General features: G+C 40.3%; 1 long non-coding RNA gene across 2 annotated transcripts in view; it reads left to right on the top strand.

The window, feature by feature from the left end:
* Nucleotides 1–3,235: 3,235 nt before the first annotated feature.
* Nucleotides 3,236–6,479, top strand: part of LOC106521811 (uncharacterized) — a 116,363-nt gene continuing 113,119 nt past the window's right edge. For both annotated transcript variants that reach the window (XR_001310716.1, XR_001310717.1), the window contains exons 1-2: nt 3,236–3,334; nt 4,023–4,141. This is a non-coding gene — a long non-coding RNA (uncharacterized LOC106521811). The remainder of the gene's footprint in view (nt 3,335–4,022; nt 4,142–6,479) is intronic.

Genomic DNA, 6,479 nt, shown 5'->3' with positions numbered 1-6,479 from the left:
CAGAGACAACAGACAGGGATGAGCTAATCCTTGTTGTGTAAAATTCCAGACATTCCAATGGGGTGTTGTTCCCAGGAGAGCCCGGCGCTGCGCTCACGCCAAGGCTTTGCACCAAAACAAACAAACACCAGGCCTTTTCAGGGCCCCCGCCGGGTGGAAATTTTGATGTCGAAGCGGCAAGAGGTGCTCCCACCCTCAGGTATGTGTGGAAAGATACATAACCGGTCACAGGGGGGGGGGGGAATGTGGGGCAAAGGTAAAAGGTTCAAGAGCCCAAATAAGACTTTGAAAACAACAGTAGCCGGAGCATCACTTTGGTGTTTGAGGATGCTGAACATTTTAAAAGCTATGTTGTAGCTGTTGCACTTTAGGGCACAGAGCATGAAGTTTATTGTATTTCTAAAAAACATTACGCTGATATGAAAGAACGCTACACAAACTAATAATAACCCTCTTCTTTGTTGCATGACATCATTGGTTTCTATTTAAATCCAAACCTGAATATCTGTGTTCTGCATAGACGGTTACAGTATACGCAGATGATGCTCAGAAATATCGCCAACTACAACAGTAAGGAAAAGAGTTTTTGGCTGTCTAGAAAATTGCTAAAATTTGCATACCTGGCCACTTTTTGATGGTCTTGGTCTTGTCTCGGACTCGATCAAATGCTGCACCTTCTCTCTGCTTATTTATTTATTTATTGAATAATTTACTTTAGTAAAACAATGCAGGATATTTTAGAGTTAAAATGCATTGTAATGCTTTTACTGTGATTTACTTAACTTCCCTGTCTTCATTGTATTGCTCCGCACCTTTTCTGTTCCATGTCAGTTCAACAATTAAGAAAAGATTTACTTGTATTTCCCTTTTTTTTCCAAGTGTAACAAAAAATTTGTATTTCTAAGATATATTATACGACATACCTAAATTTCTCAAATTTTAAAATTTACCTGGTGCTTAGCACCTGTGTGCTTAACCAGTTAATTTCTATCATGTTAGATCAATTTAGGTAATTTTATTGGGGCGGCTACGTTGACTGGACCAAATTTTTGTGGGGGGTCATGACCCCCSTAACCCCCCGCAAATTACGCCCATGGACTGATATGCTCTGCAGCTTCAGCACCGCTAATAGTCATAGTCCACAATCTGCACATGAAGATTTGTGCCAAAACAGACGTAGTTTGGTTGAGAAAACAGTAACTATGTTTCTGATATCTGTTTAACTGTGAAGAATGAGTAAAAGAAATAAAAAAGTAAACAGAAAGAAGTCTGAGCGGTGACAGATTAGAGCGAAGCGCCTCCTGTGGGTGGAAAGATAAAAAGACCGAGAGGACAACAAGCTCATCAAGGGAGGAGAAAGATAGGAGATCTTTCAAAGAAAACAAAACAAAAAGTAAAGTGCACAACGGTAGGTCCTGTTGGTGAGAATGGGAAAAGCTCTCCTGCTCACAGAGACCTCTTTGTTCTTTTCTTTGTGAGTCATTTTAGAAAGGCCACAGCTGTAAACAGTCGAGATCAGTCCATTAGGCCCCGAGGTGCCGGAGCTCCAGCGTTGACTGAGTATTCGGAAAGACATGGCAAGCTTGAGTCATCAATAAACAGAACAGTCAAATCAGTGTGTGGCTGTGTGTGTGTGTCGGGGAGGATAATAGGAGGCAGAGACGAGTGCAGGGTTTAGGGGGGGATAATGGTGCAGAGTAGCACAGGGCTATGATCTCATGCCTCTTGCAGCTGGCAAGCAAGGCCATTTCCATGGACTCCTATCACTCGGTCACCCCTCCACCTCATCTCCAAATCCCTTCTGTCTTTGGAAACTCTTCCTCACCATTCATGTCTCACTTTGTCTATTTTTTTTTACCACTGGAGAGCAATATTTCGTAATGTTGATCTTTGCTTTTCCTCTCCTCTCCTAACAAATGACTCAGTCAGACTCTTTAACAGAATTATCACCCACCACAATAAGGTGATGGCAGGTTCTTTAAGAACCCTGACCTTTTAATTAAATTAAACTTTACATTTAAGCAGAAACCTCCATAAATGCGAGGTCATGAGTAAAGCCGAGTTCAAACCCCGGAGCTGTGACCTTTAGCATAGTCACTGGATTTTGTCAGCTTTGTTGACCTTTGACCTGTCACGACCCAGGCACACGACAAACCCCTCTGCCAGCTCCAAACCCCTCCCCAAACTTGGTTTTGTGCCTATTTAAAAAAAAAAAACAGTTTTATAAAACGACAAAGTCTTTTCTTAGTGTTTCATTGTGCTACTCATGATTATTTTTATGACAATATTACAACCTGTGATCCTCAACGAGTTCAGGTTTGACCACTTGATGATCGATTATCTGTGGTGGATGCGTGCCCTCGTGTGTGAGAGACCCTGACGGGGTCATCAGGACTCAGTGACCTCTAAAAAAAAAAAAAAAAAAAAAAAGACAGCAGAGGGACGCGATGATCTGACTCAGCGCAAACATTGTTGCACAGAGTGATGCAAAAGGCAGGTTACAACATCACTGACAAACAAAATAAAACAAACAAACAAACTTCAGGCTGATTTGGTTCAGATTTAGTTTTAAATTATGTTAAAACTTCATTATTTAATACTGTATGAACTTTATAAAAACTTGTGGGACACCTAAATTTGTGCAGTGGTGAGATGTGCAGGAGGAGTGAAGATAGGATTACATGATGGACATGTTGACAGTTGAAGTAAGGCAGGACGACGTCTGTAGTGAGAGTAGGGAGCAAGTGGAAGAGAGGAAGTAGAGAAGAAGAAACTAAGACATAATAATAATAATTAAAAAAATAATAATAATACATTTGATTTATAGGGCACTTTACATTCAAGAATCCTAAAGTGCTACAAAAAATAATAAAATAAAAAAAAGAAGACTAACCATCCATATAACTTATCATCTTGGGGATATTGTGAATATTTGAAATCTTATCGTCTGGATTCACAAAGCACATTTAAAACAATCTAAACTGACCAAAGTCTTGTGCAATAAAACCATACAATTAAACCAAAAAACATAAAATCCCTAAAACAGAAAACGTATGATAAAACATAAAGTATGCAAACAAGTAAAAAGGCATAATTATCTATTTAAAATATGTTTAATGTTTTTGTTACAGAATTACTTTTGTACATTTATTTGTTCGAAGTGCACATTTTAATGTAATTTGTTTAATTAAAATACAACATTTCGGGAGGAAGTTGTGTCTTTTCCGAGCGTGCCGTGAAGTGCACACAGATAACTCCGCAGAACCAGGTGACGTTCGTAATAAGCTGTCACTCTCGTGTTTTCATCGGAGTTACTAGTTAACAGTAACAAATTGTAAGTAAACTCATTAAAGCAATGTATCTTAAGCATCTGTTGTTCACGTGTTTCGGTGAATTACATTTAATGTTGTGCGCCAGAGAGGGGAAAAACCCCTCTTAGGACTCGAGTGAGATGCTAATCGGCTAGCGCTGTGAGCTAACAATGTTCGTTTGAGAAACTTTGACTTAAATGGGTGCTGAATGCTAAATGTGATTAACAAAAGAGCCTTTATGTATATATTTGTACACTGAAATTTGAGTACATGTACTAAATGTCTTTAGAGACTTGCCCAAACTGCTCTGTCACTTGTTGCTGGTGACTTTATTTTTAAGCTACTGCGCATGCTCGGCCAGTGTAAGTATATTTATGCCTACTTCCGGGTTGTTAAAATCTAGTCTTCATAGCTATCTTTCAGCTATCCTCTAGTTAATTTTGACATTGTACATTGAGGACRTTTTGTCACTACAACACAAAAGTCCAATGCAACTATTTAAAAACAAGCTTGTATATAAAAACAACATATAATCATTTATAAAGGATCAAAAAACTAGAGTTGAATACTGACCTTGATACCAAAAATATCTATGAATGTATTTGGGCATGTGGTGCTCGATTTTATGCATGTGCATTCAAGATCAATTATGATGCTTTATAAGACAACACATTATATATTGTTTTCATTGTGTCCTGCTGCTTTGTGCAGGTCCTTTTGGCCATCTTTGACTCCATGTTGGACTACAACCAGGGATGTTGAGCTTTCATCAGGATTCAAGATGCCCATTTGTGATGCTGATGTACTTCAGAAGGCCTGACAACTAACTGGTAGGACAATTACCACTTAACTTGTACTACTGCATTACTTGCAAATGTGTTAATTTTGAAAGGAAATTTTAATATAGTTTTAGTCTTTTGATCAAAAATGTATTTTAACTTTTAATATATTTCAGTAATTAGTCAAAAAGAAAAAAATTGTGTAGGTCTTCTGGACGGGTTCTTCTCTAATGAAACATTTCGTCTCTCCTCCAAGAGACTTCTTCAGTCTCAGAGTTTCAGGCAAAATTCAGGCTTTTAAGCTCTGCACACACACACGACAGGCCCTGGAGCAGTGTGGTTATCCTGACTGGGCTTTCCTGAAAGCAGACAGGAAACACAGACAGGATTCCATGCAACCTTCAGGTGAAAATGAAGACCCCAAACCCAGACCCAAACCAGTGGTTATTCCGTATGTTGCGGGTGTTTCGGAGAAACTGAGACGTTTATTTTCTAAACATGATGTCCCAGTGGCTTTCAAACCCCAAAACACATTACGGCAAAGGCTGGTTCACCCCAAAGWTCCGGTGCCCCGGCACAAACAGAGCAATGTTGTATATGCTGTTAAGTGCCAGGAGGACTGCGACCAGTTATACATCGGGGAAACAAAGCAGCCGCTGTTCAAAAGAATGTCACAACACAGACGAGCTACATCTAATGGCCAGAACTCTGCAGTTTTCACTCATTTACAGGCCAGCGGTCACTCTTTCAGAGATGAGGATGTTCTCATTCTTGATAGAGAGGAACGTTGGTTTGAGAGAGGAGTAAAAGAAGCCTTTTTGTAAAGAAAGACCGTCCATCATTAAACAGAGGTGGAGGCCGCAGTTTTCTGTTGTCCCCCTCCTACAGCGCGGCCATTGCCAGTATCACTCCACCCCCTGTTAACAATAAGTGTTAATTAGGTGTCAACGATAGCCATGTGATGTGAGTATCAGTCACATGGAGGCAGKGCTTAAAAGCCTGAATTTTGCCTGAAACTCTCAGACTGAAGAAGTCTCTTGGAGGAGAGACGAAACGTTTCATTAGAGAAGAACCCSTCCAGARGACCTATACAATTTTTTTCTTTTWGATTTTTTACCTGGATTACTGAGATGCATCAGGACATTCAGTAATTAGTATTTGTGTTTACATTTAGGTCCAGTTTACATGCGAACAAACTCTGCAAACATTAGTGTTTTTCTGATGATGATTGTGAAAAAGTCACATGTTTACACTGTAATGCTGTGAATGAACAACAAATATGACTTTTAAATGTGACCCATGCTGGCAAAATGAGTCAAAATGAGGAAATTTTCCAATACCGAGTTGTTATTTTCAAATTCACCATTTCAAAACCTCCGATGATGCCTGGTTTGTTGAAAGTTGGTCATTTGTCAGCTGACCTGGCAACAAGATAGTTTTGTTGACACGAGTGTCAATTTGAAAACTTGATTTTTGTGTGTCTGGAGTCCTCCTGTTATTAGTTTTCAATATAAATACCAATAACTTTCGTCAAAGGTTTAGTCACTGCGCTTTAGTCTTTTTTAGTTATCTCGTTTTCATCTGGGGAAGAAGGTAGTTGACAAAAAACTGTGTAAAAAATATTTAATCTATGACAGTAATGCTACTAAAAACACAGTTTCAGTATTTAAAGATCATCCCGGGTTGTGACAACCTTTTTTTCTAATACCAACCTAACAAGAGAAAGTGTGCAAGTTAAACTTAAGGTAGCCTTAAAATGAGATTTAAAATCGAGTCTCCAGAGCAAAGGTCTTGTAATGTATTCCTTCATTACATTCTTTGGATTATGAATTTAGCTGACATTTTACTCAGTGAAGAACTAGTCATAATGTTATGGTTTATCAGTATTATAGATTATCAGTATGAATGAAGAAATTCATCCATCCATCCATCCATCCATCCATCCATCCATCCATCCATCCATCCATCCATCCATCCATCCATCTATCCATCCATCCATCCATCATCAGTCCACCCACCCACCCATCCATCCATCTATCCATCCATCCATCCATCCATCCATCCATCCATCCATCCATCCATCCATCCATCCATCCATTTTCTTCTGCCTATCCGGGGTCGGGTCGCGGGGGCAGCAGCTTCAGAAGAGAGGCCCAGACCTCCCTCTCCCCAGCCACTTCTTCCAGCTCCTCCAGGGGAACTCCAAGGCGTTCCCAGGCCAGCCGAGAGACATAGTCCCTCCAGCGTGTCCTGGGTCTTCCTCGGGGCCTCCTCCTGGTGGGACGTGCCCGGAACACCTCACCAGGGAGGCGTCCAGGGGGCATCCTTACCAGATGCCCGAGCCACCTCAACTGGCTCCTCTCGACGTGGAGGAGCAGCAGCTCTACTC

This window comes from Austrofundulus limnaeus, unplaced genomic scaffold (assembly GCF_001266775.1).
Source record: "Austrofundulus limnaeus strain Quisiro unplaced genomic scaffold, Austrofundulus_limnaeus-1.0 Scaffold116, whole genome shotgun sequence".
Classification (NCBI taxonomy): domain Eukaryota; kingdom Metazoa; phylum Chordata; class Actinopteri; order Cyprinodontiformes; family Rivulidae; genus Austrofundulus; species Austrofundulus limnaeus.
This window is presented reverse-complemented; position numbering and strand designations above follow the sequence as displayed.